General features: G+C 42.8%; 1 protein-coding gene across 1 annotated transcript in view; it reads left to right on the top strand.

Moving 5' to 3' along the window:
* The window catches only part of sema5a (sema domain, seven thrombospondin repeats (type 1 and type 1-like), transmembrane domain (TM) and short cytoplasmic domain, (semaphorin) 5A), a gene marked incomplete at both ends in the record, with an annotated part of 185754 nt that overhangs the window by 148617 nt on the left and 22306 nt on the right, over positions 1–14831 (top strand). The gene's annotated exons all lie outside the window — the stretch shown is intronic.

Below are 14831 nucleotides of genomic sequence, written 5' to 3'. Positions count from 1 at the left end.
ATACAACTAAAAGTCTGTGTCCCTCCCACTGGGAAACACAACTAGTCTTCAGTCTGTCAAGGTGCTGCTTTGGCCCAGGTCTGCCCACACTGACTGATGCAGTCCAGAACCACTGCCTTGAATGGAAACTAAGCCCAGGCAGTGCTGTTTTTGACAGCAAATTTTGATTTAGTTTTAGTCATAGTCTTTTGAATAAAATCTCATTTAGTTTTAGTCATAATTTAGCCGATCTACAAGCTCACAACGCGTCGCAATCTGCTATTTTCAGCATGCAACACCTGAGAGCAACCAAACATAAAATTACTTTCTCCTCCACTAGTCCCTCCCTTACGTCTAGTTTTTATTTTGTTGACGAAATTGTCAATATCTTTAGTCTTAGTTTTAGTCATCACAGCTTAGTTTTTATTTAGTTATTATTTAGTCTTCGGCAGTGAAAAAAACGCAGTCGACACACATTTTTCGTCATAGTTTTAGTCGACGAAATCAACACTGGGCCCAGGTGTGTGAAACCTCTTGGCAAACCCTTAGATTGGCAGTGGTTGCAGCCAGTGAGAGGGGCTGGGAGGAGGCCCCTGTCACCATGCCCCTCACCATGTCCCTCAACCTCCTACACATGATTCAATGCCACACACGTAGTAGCCAGGCTTCTCTGCTTGTGCTGCCAGTCTCTTGTACAAGTAACAGCTGCTTCCACTGCCTCTCTCTGCGGTGGAAACGTTTAAGAGATGAGCTCTCCTTCCTCTGACGTATAATTTCCGAGAAGCTTGATAAGCCATTCTCTCCCATCCGTCTCCCTCGTTCATGGCTGCCTGTCAACCATGTGTACAGCTGGAGGATGAAAGTCCTTCAGCGATGGCTGGCATTTGGTGATTGTGACTGTATCCAGAGACTTGGTATCAACACAGAGCTCCAAGTGTCATCTGTGTGTTGAAGATATGGAGAACATGTTAATCCTTTGAATCCTCTTTCAACTGAGAAAAAAGAATAGATGCGTCAGATATGTCTGTGCAGGGCTCCTTTTCCAATATCTATTTCATCTCGTCTCTCTCTAACCCCTCACCGTTCTTTCTCTCCCATTATCTCCATCTTCAGATCACAATCTATCTTTATTAGAAGGGATAACTTATGTATATATGACTAAGCCGAGCATTGAGAATAAGCTTTGTGTAACATACTGACTCGTTTCATACCAGCGACCCTAGCTTTAATGAGGCTGATGAGTTAATTACATGAGATCCATTTCGAGTTAGATAGTGTTCTCCATATGTGCAGCCAGTTATTAGTCATGTAATCTTTTTCTCCCCATCTTTCTTTTGGTAAATGGTCTGCGTTCACAGATCTAATCTACATATTCAAAGTGCTTTACATTGCATTCAACCGTACACACACTAACGGCAGAGGAAACTATACAAGGTACCAACCTGCTCATGTCTTTGCATATAGCCTATATTCCTCATCCTCACACTTTCCCTAACACATTCAAAACACTTTAGCAAGGTATGTTTCAACCTGAGGCAGTATGGAGTTCAGTATTTTGAATAAGCAGGGCAGGCGGGAACAGGCTTTTTTATATACTTTATATACTGTAAGTATCAGATCAGGCCGACAACCTTTCAGCTACTGTATATGAGTCAGCCTCAGTATCAACTTGGCAGACGGTATTGTTGGCAGTCTAAATAATAGTTTCTATGAGGCCTCAACTGTATGAAGACATGATCGACAAGGCCGTGCAAAAAATTACACGTTAAAAGTCACTCTGTCTTAATGATTAAAGCAATGCCAAGGCCTAGCCCTCGGAAAAGGGGCTTTGAATCCAGGCATCCAAACCAGGACTTTGAGTTTCTTTGCTTTGCTTTCTTTCTTATTTTTCTTATTTTTTCTTTTTTTACTTATCATCAAACAAGGTCAAGAGAGAAAGCAACAGCGTAGAGAAGTGAAGGGATGATAGAAAGATTAAGGACACTCCTGCGAGTCTGTCTGAGGAGAGTCTGTAATTCTGCTCGCCCGCAGTGAGTGATGGCTTCATTTTCCCCCAGAGAAGCAGCAGTGTCACTGATGTGCTTCACTTCAACTGGTCAGGGTGCAAGGCCAGGACAGCAGGGGTGTCACATGGGGGGGGAGTGGGACTAGGGCCTAAGGTGGAGGGGCCTTCATTATTTTATATACTTTAGCTATTGAAAAATAGCAGATCTACAAGCTCACAGCGCGGCACCGAGTGCAGCGCTGCGAGCTTGTAGATCTGCTATTTTTGAAAAGTCGAGAAAATGTGTGCAAATCTTTGAATGTATGTATTTTTTAAGAGAACATTTGTAACTCCGATTTTGCTTCTGGGGGGGTCCCTGGAACTAAATATTTTGAGATGGGGCTCCGTAGCCAAATACATATCATTTTGGGGGTCCTTCACATGAAAATGTTTGAGCACCACTGTCTGACATAGAAACATAGGGTTTTCAAAAAACCTAGAAGGATTTGAAACATTCAAAGACTTGCACAAATTGTCACCATTTTTCAAAAATAGCAGATCTACAAGCTCACAGCGTGTATATCTCCTATTTTTCAATAGTTAAAGCACAAAATAATGCGTAATAATGCGTTCCCAGCCTAAAAGGGTTAAACCCCCTCCCCCTATGAAGAACATTCATGGGGGGCCCGCAGTGAATCCTTGTACCCAGGGCCCAGAATTTGGTGCGACACCCCTGCAGGACTCTCTCTCTCTCTCTCTCTCTCTCTCTCTCTCTCTCTCTCTCTCTCTCTCCCCCCCCCATCTCTCACACAACGACAGATGAGTCCCACCGCTGAGGACTCTCAGGACAGCTTTGAGAAATGCCTGTGTGTTGGATGACAGCTATCGCAGCCATGCAAAGCCATTTTCTTCAAGACGTTTTTCAACACCATGTTCTTGTTTGCTTTCTCTCTCACTCTTTCCCTCTTTCTGTTTTCCACTGGAGCCAGTGTTCTCTGTTGTGGGACTTTATTAAAAAATATATCAGCATCTTGTGAGCTGACTCACATTTACAAATATCCATGCAGTCCTATAGTCTTACTGCCTCTTAAACTGTCTGTCAGTGTCTCTCTGAGCCTTCCATATGGATATTAGCAGTCAAAATCATCTGTGAGCACACAGTAGACTCGAAGTTCCGCAACATGCAGTCTCCTGAGCTGCTTATCTATCTGTTAGCAGCTCACGAGCACTGAAAGGCCGAAAGACTTTTAAAAGACACACTCCACAACTTGACCATTCAAACTTTCTTTATGCGTTGAGTTTTTATCTGAAAACAACACGCCCATATCGAGCCATTGCACATTATCACACCTAGGGACCGGGTATATGTGTGTGTGCATACGGTAGTGTACTGTACATCCACTGATGTGCACACACACAGATTCCTTCTCAAGGAGGAAGTTTTAATTCAGTTAGACACTTTCGTCAAGATAAACCATTTATTGCAATGATTTGGCTGTGTGACTGAGGCAAAGGCAGAACTTAGAATTCACACACAGATATAATGTTATACAATACCAGGGACGTGCTGGCCATTGGGAAAATCGGGACAACTCCCGAACGGTTGGTTCATTCCCGGCCGGTCCAGGCCGGCCATTAGGAAAACAATTAAACTGTTTGCACAAAAGTAGCGAAAACAGCAGATCTACAAGCACACAACGCCTCGCGGTGCGAGGCGTTGTGTGCTTGTAGATCGGCTGTTTTCACTAGTTTAAGTCATTTTTAAAATGATAAATACAAAACAAACGGTTTTGGACGTACAAGGTTTCCACCCGACAACGACGAAATATAACTCATGTAATTGGGCCACTGGCTTGTCACTTGTCATGATCTGAAATGTCTTTGAGTAGCAGCAGCGCTATAGAGAGAGATCTCTCTCTATAGCGCGCAATGAGGGCCTCTACAACTCTTTTTCCCGGGCTGAATCAGGGGCCCAGCACGTCCCTGTACAATACCCAGAACTCCATATAATTCAATTAGCCTACTGAGATACAGTAGTGTTGGGGGGAGTTTGATCACTGACAAGCTGCGTAGAGCTGTTGTGAGAGTGTCTGATGAAGTGGGCGATGAACCATTAGGGTGCATTTGTTAGTTTGTTAGCGAATGTGATTGGAGGGTGAAGGAGCGTGGGGAACAGTCTGACAGTTGGATTTGGCTGACTGAAGTATTGCGATGTTCGATTTGCCCTCTTATTACATTTTAATAGTCATACATTCGTATAGGGATGGGATGATACACGATATTATTGTTTATCGTGATAAAAAACACTCACGATAATCGTATCGTGGAGATTTAATTCATCGTGATATCGTCCTCCGTCATGCACTGGGATCAATTCACCTTTTATTTGCCGAGCTGTATATCCGGTACCACTTAAACCCTCTATAATTGGTAAAAAGGACTTATAATTTACGTACTTGATACAGTCTTTTTTTCACTCTCTATCAAATGTCTTTGCCAAAAAATAGTCCACGTTGCGACGCGTTGTGAGTTTGTAGATCTGCTATTTTTGGGCAAATGTTCCGCCCCAGGATAACGGATTTTTATTATTGCGATAATATTGTAAATCGCGATTTATTTTGTCACAATAACCGTGATATGACATTTTCATATCGTCCCATCTCTACATTCTTAACATTCATTCATTGTATTAGTTTGTTTTTACTACAGCCCTTGTACTGTAGCTCTGTTACAGCGTTTGGCGACATGGAACTACCACTACCAAATGACCCTAGCGGGTCATTTGGAGTGCAACAACACGTGATCACAAACTTCAATTATTAACGCTAAAATATATAAATAACTATATTTCCGGTGCCCAAGTCATTTTGGCAAGAGTGTTGGGGGCAGACACTAGAATATTTGTTTTTATTTAGTGGCTTAGGAGGTAGTACGGCCGCTTGCGAAACGGAAGGTTCCCAGTCCGATCCAGGGCTCCTCCAGAGTTTGTGTTGACGTGTCCTTGAGTAAGTCACAGAACACCTAATTGCTCCCAATGAGCAAGTTGCTGTATTATATGGTTACCTCCACTGTCTGTGAATGTAATGTAAAAAAAAAGTGGGGAGTGACACGCAGCGAAAGGTCCTCGGGATCGGGATTTGAACCTGCGACGCGTCAGGCTGGCATTGCAGCCTAAGGTGCCCAGACCACCACGCCGACGGCCCGGGCCCTTTATTGATAGTTTTAAGTGAAGATTGACAGTAAAGAAGCAGATAGAGACAGGCAGAGACGCATATAATAAAATAAAGCTCGTCGGGAAAGGGACTCGAACCTGTCATTCTCCATCAAGCTATCAAAGCCTCAGTGCCTGGCCCGCTAGGCCAGTGCTCTGGGCCTTGTGGAATGATTGGTGTGAGAAAATACCAGTGAAAGATTTAATGAAAAATAACCTTTTGTTTTATTGAAAAAAGTACACATTGACCTTAAACGCTCTATACTTAAACTGAACATGAGTTGGCTCTAGGATATTATCAGCTTCACGATATTATCGGCTGATTAGCATAGTGTAATATTGGAACATTCTTACTTTATGGTGTGCGTGCGTGCGTGCGTGCGTGAGTGTGTGCGTGCGTGCGTGCGTGCGTGCGTGCGTGCGTGCATGCGTGCATACTGATTGAGAGCTTTGATTGGAGTATGGCAGTCATGTGACGTAATGACCAGCAGATATGAGAATGAGGAATGAGAACAGAGCTGACTGACAGCTTACTACAGCTGGGCGGGCGACTCCCGTGTCCTGCATAAACTAACACGGTCGCTTCAATTATAGTTATACAGGTATAGTGATCAGTGTGAATGGCCCTTATGAATATGTATGCTGGAGGTTTAGTGTAAGTGCTTCCATGAGACAATGACTTGAGGGATGTTATGCAGTGATGTAATAAACCCTAGGAGAGCATCACAGTCAAATCCGTAGTGTTAATTAGTAGTGTCCATTTTTGTGAGTGAATTAAATGAACAGCGAGGATGCTTATATGGGTCCCTTTAGGTCCACGTTTTGCACTCTCAGATTTAAATACTGAGGATTTGACTGTCTACTGCCATGTCTCAGTGGTGTAATCCTCTCAATCTAGAACCATTCATTTTCCTGATTATACTGTATATTATACTGTATATTGTGCAGAGACATGTACAGTTGTACACGTAGGATGCGTGTGTCAGGCGCACACACAATTTTGTAAACACTCACAAACGCACGCACCTTTTTAGTCAAAAGTACCGAAAGTAGCAGATTTACAAGCTCACAACACATTACATCGCATTGTAACCCATAGAATAGACAATTTCCGATATTTATATGAACTGTACAGTATGTACTTGAATATAATTATGTACTTAGTTACAATACTTTCCACCACTACACTTTACTCCATTACATTTTACTTAGAAAACTGCAAGATAACCACACGATGCTAAAAATATACCTTTTGAAGAATATAACATTACAAATAAGTAATGGAGTGAAAGAGTTCCCTCTCTCTCTCTCTCTCTCTCTCTCTTTGCTTCTCTGTCTTCTTCCGCCTCCCCCTCTCTTTCTCCCCATGTCTTTCTCTCTCTATTCCCCTTGTGTTTTCTTCTCCACTGCCTCCGAGTGCCTTTTCAGTTGCATACAAAGGATTGCACGGCGTTACATTTCTGTGTGCCTTCCCCAGGCATGATACGAGGCCCTGTTCCTACAGTATATCTACAGCACCTCAAACCTTACCACACACACATGTACACGCACATGCACACAAATGTACACACATGTACACACACACACAAGCATGCACGCATGCACGTACACACACGATCACACACATGCACGCACACACACGCTCACACACATGCACGCACACACACACGTCCCCAGATTCTGAAAAATAGGCGATCTAGAAGCTCATGGCGCGTCACAGCGCTTGTAGATTGCCTTTTTCCGTAGATTGCCTTTTTCCGATGCGCAACCAAGTATAGTTCAGCCACCGCTCTCACGCAGATGCACACTCACACAGACATTATACACAAACCCCTTTCTTATCACTTGAGAGTAGGGGTGTAACGACAATCTATTTTAATTTGTAATGATCTACTATATCGATATGCAAAAGCAAAATATGGTACTGTTTTGTATCGTATCATTTTACAATGCAGATCATCGGTATCGAATCGTTTTGCAATGCAAATAATCGATTGTATGGAAACGAAGTATTTTGTGTTCATGTCAAGGTGCAGGTTTGTCCATATGTGTTGAAATATGTATTTGCAAGAGAATCACAGTGTTTACTTATTTATATCCATAATAATAGATTTTCCCTTAAAAAAACTGCACTATTGACACTTTTCACATATATTTAATTTCTCTGCTAAATAGTTACTACTGTATATCGATTTTAAATCATTAAATCGAATCGTATCATATCGCCATGAATGAACCAATATCGTCCATGTATCGTATCGTCAACCATGTATCGTGATGCGTATCGTATCGCTATTAGATGTATTGTTACACGGTTACACCATTGTTTACACTGTTTTACAGGCATCTGTGCAAAAAAGCCCTTCCCCATCGGATGTTTTGCAGTCAGCGAGCCGTGCTGTTCAGTGCTGTGTCCTTGCGTTTGTGTCCTTTTGTATAGTTGGGACTCTACCCAGCTCAGTGGACTTGAGTATTAATTCTCTAGGGGTAGATCGATAGAACAAGTCACTGCCGATTTGAGAGGGAGGTCAACGCGCCGGTTGTTTTGGCGCCAGCGAGACGGCGACTTCTGTGTGAAGTAACATACAGGGGCGTACAGGGCAACGCCTGAGTCAATCGCTGCGAGCCGGTGTGCGTTCGTGCGCGCGCGTGCGTGTGTGTGCGTGCGCGTGTGTGTACGTGCGTGCGTGCGTGCGTGCGTGCGTGTGTGCGTGCGCGTGCGCGCGCGCGCGCTGAAGCACGATATGTAGTAGTAGCATGCGTGCAAGCTTCATTGCCTTTGGTGAGAGGCAGGGCAGTATAATCTCCTGGGTTGAGGGAGGTTTGATAAAATAAAGGGAGAAAAAAGCCACACAGGTCAGCGCTGCAGGCGGGACCGTCTGTTCCAATGCCTGCTCAGAACACCGATAAGGAGGTGGGGTGTGGGCGGGGGCGGAGGAGGGTGGAGCACAGGGGCGTCACACCAAATTCTGGGCCCTGGGTACAAGGATTCACTGTGTGGCCCCCCATGAATGTTAACTATTGAAAAATAGCAGCTATACAAGCTCACAGCGCGGCACCGAGTGCCGCGCTGCGAGCTTGTATAGCTGCTATTTTTGAAAAATCGTGAAAATGCGTGCAAGAAACCTATGTCAAGGACCCCCAAGATGATATGTATTTGGCCACGGACCCCGATCTCAAAATATTTAGTTCCAGGGACTCCCCAGAAGCAAAATTTGAGTTAGAAATGTTCGCTTAAAAAATATATATATATATATTCAAAGATTTTCACACATTTTCACAACTTCTCAAAAATAGCAGATCTACAAGCTCGCAGCGCGGCACTCGGTGCCGCGCTGTGAGCTTGTTTATCTGCTATTTTTCAATAGATAAAGTTATTAGGGCCCCCTCCACCTTGGGCCCTAGTAACTCAGTCCCACTTTCCTACCCCTTGTGACGCCCCTGTGGAGCAGGGGGGGGGGCTGTAGTTATGAAGAGGTCAAGGCTCCGTGGCGAGTAAACACCGTACTCTTTGCCGAGACCCTCGGCTGGAATACAAAGCAGCCCTCTGCCACGGTCACGGAGTGTGAAGAGAATTATGATTAACCCCACAGAGAAGATGAACTGTCAGTGGAAAGGAGTACGCAGTAGGGGTGCAACGATATAGTAACTGAATGGAAAAATCTATTTTAATTTGCAATGGTCTACTATAACGATATGCAAAAGCATATGTCGTACCGTTTTGGCTTTGTGTCGTATCGGTATCGCTTTACAATGCAGATAATCGAATTGTTTTGCAGTGCAAATAATTGATTGTATGGAAACTAAGTATTTGTGCCTTGTATTTAGCAATTTTAAGAAGGAAAAAGAAACAGGGGTTTAATTACTTTTCCATTCCATATAGCTACTCCATGTACTGTAGCCATTTCATTATAGCTACTTCCATATAGCTACTTTAAATACTTTCCCTCTCCATATAGCTACTATGTCTATCGATACATTTGTGTAATCTCTGTGTTCATGTTAAGGTGTGGGTTTGTCCATAATGTGTTGAAATATAATATAATGTATTTGCTAGAGAATCACACTGTTTACTTATTTATATCCATAATAATAGAATTTTCCCTTAAAAACATGCACTATTGACACGTTTCACACAGATTAATTTTTTTTGCTAAATAATTACTATATCGATTTTAAATCATTGAATCGAATCGTATTTTATCGCCATGAATGAACCAATATCGTTGTATATATATCGTCGTATGTATCGTATCGTCAACCATGTATTGTGATGCGTTTTGTTGTTAAAATGTTTCGTTACACCCCTATTACGCAGGCAGGAAGGGGAGAGAGAGAGAGAGAGAGAGAGAGAGAGAGAGAGAGAGAGAGAGAGATAGATTGACGAAGACAGAGATGGGAGTAAATAAATGAAAGGTGTAAGATAGACAGAGATAGTCCAAGATGGAGAAGAAACTGGTGAAGAAAATGTAGGGAGAACCCATTGAAATAAATCAGTGGTTTTCAACCCTTCATACCCAAGGTCCATTATTTATTCGGCATTTGAGCCGCAGACAGACCACCATTCGATGAGAATTTGCCTCTCAGTCCCAAGACCCAAGACTATGTTGTTATCGTTGCGTTGGATACCATTTTGTCCATAGTAGAGATAACAGGCAAACGTTGATCAAAATTTTTCTACATTCTCTAATTCTCTAACTTCTTCTAAATTAAGTAATGCAGATGTTTAACGATAGTGTACCTCTTGAGAGCGTAAAATGAAACCAACTCTCCATAATTTAGCTGGGGACCACCTAGAATCCTCTAAAGGACCACTAGTGGTCCCCGGACCACCGGTTGAGAACCTGCTGAAATAAATAATATATCGTGGACGTGGACGTTTCCATTCATGGCAGTGCTGTGCTACGTGGATGAGTCATCAATCCATGTGAGGCATCTTCTATTGGAGGATGCGTTGGTATACGTTATATGGTATCCATAGTAGTGTAATGATCCTCCAGCGAATAGGTGGATGGCGTGGCGGTGAACATGGAAGTACAGTAGGGGTTGGAATCGACCAGGGTGCATCCGGCTCTGTTGAGCGGCTATATAGTCTCGCGTGGCCAGACTGTTGCCTCCGCGATTTGCAAATGCTCCCGGCATACAGTCTGGGGCACGGAAATAGACACGATAAACCTCATTTATCAATGGAGTGTAAAAAACTGTCTATTTCTTTCACCACATTTTGCGTAGGGCAACGTTTGCGTGGCATTTACGAACACGTCCTAAACAGACACTGTGAGACACACCTCGCGTACATTTGATCCCAGCGTTGATAAATGCGCAGGCTTAAATTTAAATAACACGCCCTTAATTATTCTCGAAACCCCCCGATTTTACGACTAGAACAACCTGAATACGACCTAACAACGAAAGAAAAGCCAATATAAGAGAGTTGCACACATGTACGCACGCACGCACACACCCACACACGTAACTAGGCTACTTGGAACAGCAGCATTTTGGTTTACACAGCAGTCTTTGACAGTGGGAATGTGGGATTAACCAACGGTACAATCTTTGACGAGGCTATAGCACTGCAGCCGACATGAATGACACAAGTCACTGCCATGACTACTTTTGAATATTAATTTAAACCATTGCCTATACGTGCCGTGCCGTGCGCAGACAGAGCGCGTTCATTTGGTTACAAGCATCCCACGCCGGGTTTCATCATTAACTCCAGCATAGTGTACAGTAGCTACTGTATAAATTGACAGACCCCACGGTTACGTTTTGGATATTAATTTAACCCAATTTCGGCGACGAGCGCAATGCGCGTTTGAGTGCTTAAACTAGCAATCATGTACCGTTCCCGCACTGGCTGGTCTTCTCCCCCGTGGGCCGTGGACCCCCAAATATCGGCAGCGTGCGTGCGCTGGGCTGGGCACAGCCAGGTTTGGACCTTCGGATTTATCCATATTTAAAAGGACTCACGTCACTGTATAAATTGGAGGCTCACGGTCCACGAAAATGTATAAGATCACTGCTCTGGCATGCGTTCGTATATGTGCTTGTTCTGTTCTGCAATCTTAAGATTTAGACTTAAAGAGTTAAAAGCACTTAACAGTAGAAATTGCTTCCATATCGCTAGATTTTAATTGCTTGTCATTGTAACTTGGAAATAAAATCGGTGTGCATGTCTATAATAGTGAGAGCCGGCTATAAGCTTTTATAAAATGTTATGTTTTCACAGGGATTATTTATTAATGTGTTGAATATATACATTTTGGAGTGGATACATGAGTCAACTAGTTAGACATATTGCTGCCCTGCATGTCTACAATGGAATAAGAGGTGTAAGATCAATCCTACACCACCTCAGAACCTGACGTGAGATTTCATCCTACCCTACACCAACGTCAAAGTCACGTTGAAATGATAAATGTCGAGACTTCCCTAAATTTCGGTGTACGCCCAAATTTTGACCTGCACCACGTTGATAAATAAGGGCCGATGAGTGCGAGATAGAGCGGATGTGACACAACCGCTCCCTTGGAGCAGTAGCAATAACAAGTCCTACTGGAAGCGTTATGTCTCCTTTCAACATTCTTTGGGGAGTTATTTCGTCTTTCTCTGGTGTTGTTGGTGTTACTTCCATGATGTTTTCAAATGTTTTCTTAAACTATACACCCATTACAAGAATATGCCGCTCGAGTGACTCTGTCTGTGCGAGTGTGCTTCTGTTATGTTTCCAATGGGACTACCAGGGGACTACAGTTCCGTGCAGCAGTGGCTACTTCCGATACTAGCCGTTCGGCAGCTGCCGTTCCAGACTCTATATAGCATTCGGAGATTGTGGAATAGTTGTCTGGCTACGCGAGACTAGCGGCTATATGAACCCAGTTGGCCCGTGTTCGGGGGAGGGAAGCCGGGCGAGGAGGGTGATGTTTGTCATTGAACATCCGCTTGCGGGCTGGGCGGCAACTGTCAGCAGGGAGGAAAGATGGGATTTATTAATTTCTTTGAAGTGAGCCGGATCTCTTGGATCCGTTCCTTTCAAAAAGCCGTTCAAAATTTTAGTTACTTTGTAGATTTTGATTATAATTACAAATCACTTCAGCCCTATATTCATTTCGGCCACATATACACTTCGGCCATTTGAAAATAGCCGATCTATAAGCTCACAATGTGTTGCGTTGCGAAGCATTGTGAGCTTGTAGATCTGCTATTTTCAAATGTTTTTTCCTACATTTTATTCATTGGAAAACTTGTGAAATGGGACATTTTGCATAATGATTACTTTCTCCTATTGGTACTTTAAGTGCATTTTGATACCAATACTTTTGTACTTTTACTCAAGTACATTTTAATTCCAAACTTCAGATTGCAGTATTGATTCTTTTACACAAGTAAAGAATGTTTGTACTTTTTCCACAACTGTTCATTTAGAAAGGAACGGCTCCCTATATCGTTCATTTCAAAGAGCCGTTCAAAAGATTCAATTTGTTTACGAACGTCCCATAGCAGGGAGAGTTGGGCGGGAGGAGTGCAGTGGAGTGGAGTGGAAGCGCTATACGCTGCATGAGTAGTAGTTGTGACAACACAAAGAAATGCGTGTGGGGAGGAAGTAATTGCTGTAATGACTAAATTGCATTGGAGGGATACTAGGGGTTATAAATAATTAGCTATACTCTAAATGAGTAAACAACTAAACAGTAGATTGCTTATGAGAGAGAGAGAGAGAGAGAGAGAGAGAGAGAGAGAGAGAGAGAGTGTGCAGGGACGTGCAGAGAATGTTAGAGAGGCAGGGTCTGAAATTTCTAAAAGGGCCTTTGGTGAAAATATCAAAAATAGCAGACCTCCAAGCTCACAACGCGTCTCGCTGTGACACGTTGTGAGCTTGGAGGTCGGCTATTTTCGGTACTTGATACCACACTAAATTAAAGCATAATCAAGTGAATACTGGCGATGTGGCGTAACAGTATGGATTTCTACACAGAGAGGGCAATTCTTTCATTGCATAAGATGCTGCATTCAAGTTCAGGAGAGTTTGGACAAGGCGATTGATTCTCTGCCTTGAAGAGAAAGAGAGAGAGAGAGAGTGCAAATGGGATAAAAGCAGAGAAACCTAAAGAAAGAGAAACCTCCAATGTTATCTGAGAAAGTCTACAGCACGGTTTGTTTGAAGAGTGTCATCAGGGCTGGAGTGTTTAGAGTATGACTGTCATTTATTGCAGGTGATTATCAGTCACACACTCAAACAGATGAGCTCTCTCTCTCTCTCTCTCTCTCTCTCTCTCTCTCTCTCTCTCTCTCTCTCTCTCTCTCTCTCTCTCTCTCTCTCTCTCTCTCTCTCTCTCTCTCTCTCTCTCTCTGTCTCTCTCTCTCTCTCTGTCTGTCTCTCCCATTGTGTGCCGTGTCTCTGTTTCTGCAGTGCATGTTTCAAAGGATGCTGATTAATGTGTGCAGTAATTTCATTTTAATAGAAATTACAGTTTCATATTTCATTCATATTGGAGTCCTCCAACAATATTCCACATGAGAGAGCGCAGATTAGTCAACTGGTGTTGTCTTGATGAGCCAGAGCTCTCTTGTGATGACGGCTGCCTCTCACTGAAATCCATCATTTGATAGTGACAGAGAATGAGGAGTGCAATAACATCTGTAGAAGACTTTTTTTTAAGTCTTAAAAATGCGGTCTATCTATGGAGCTATGCCATGCACACCTTAGTAAATCCGTTTGTCCGTCTATGTATGTATGTATGTACGTTTGTATATACTATGTACACTGTATGTAGATCCATCTAAAAAAAAATTGAATATTGTGTAAGAGTTCATTTTCTTCTCTGATAAAATAGAAAAACATTTAAACTTTCATATATTCTATACAAAACTATTCTATACAAAACTATTCAAAACCTTTTTTGTTTTAATTTAGATTTTTATGGCATACAGCTCATGAAAATCAAAAATCCATTTCCCACAATATTACAATATTACACAAGACCACTCAAAACAAGGATTCACTAGTAAGAGACCTCACAACTGAATAAAGTTTAATGGGTTTATTGAACGATAAGGGTTGGATGTGATTGTGTACTATGAGGAAGGGGTGGATGTGATTGTGAACTATGATGAACCCAGGTAGGGCGAGACTCAGGGTGGGGGTTTAGTCTCTGGAGCAGACGGCCATCGATGGTTGAATGGACAGGCCTTCTCTCCTCCGACAATGCCCCCTGAGTTCCTGGAAGTAGTAGAGAAAGAAATAGAAAAAAAGGGGGGAGTTTGTTGGGGTGGATGGAGGGTTTGTTCGAGACCACGTTAGTAGTAGGAACGACAAAGTGATAGCTCACGGTTGTATTTATACTGTGGTGATTACAGCGGGGATTGGCTGGCCGATAAGAGGAGGCAGGTAACTTTGATAAGATGGTTGAGAGCGGGGGAGTGGCTGTGATAGTTGGTGTGTGGATTCATGAGATGAATGAGCAGGAGAGTGGCTGTGATATTCAGTGTGAGATCTCTACTCCCTAACCTATGTTGCAACCAACATACATTTTATAATACAAAAAATGACCTTCTGAAGTCAGAGTTGTGTGAAGTTTCCACAGTCAGTGATGATTTGGGCATCATCTGCTTTTTTGCACAATATATATATACTGTATATATTATATATTA

This window comes from Nannobrachium achirus, assembly GCF_963921795.1.
Source record: "Nannobrachium achirus genome assembly, chromosome: 21".
Taxonomy (NCBI): Eukaryota; Metazoa; Chordata; class Actinopteri; order Myctophiformes; family Myctophidae; genus Nannobrachium; species Nannobrachium achirus.
The sequence above is the reverse complement of the archived record's forward strand: the minus strand, read 5'-3'. Positions and strand labels throughout refer to the sequence as shown.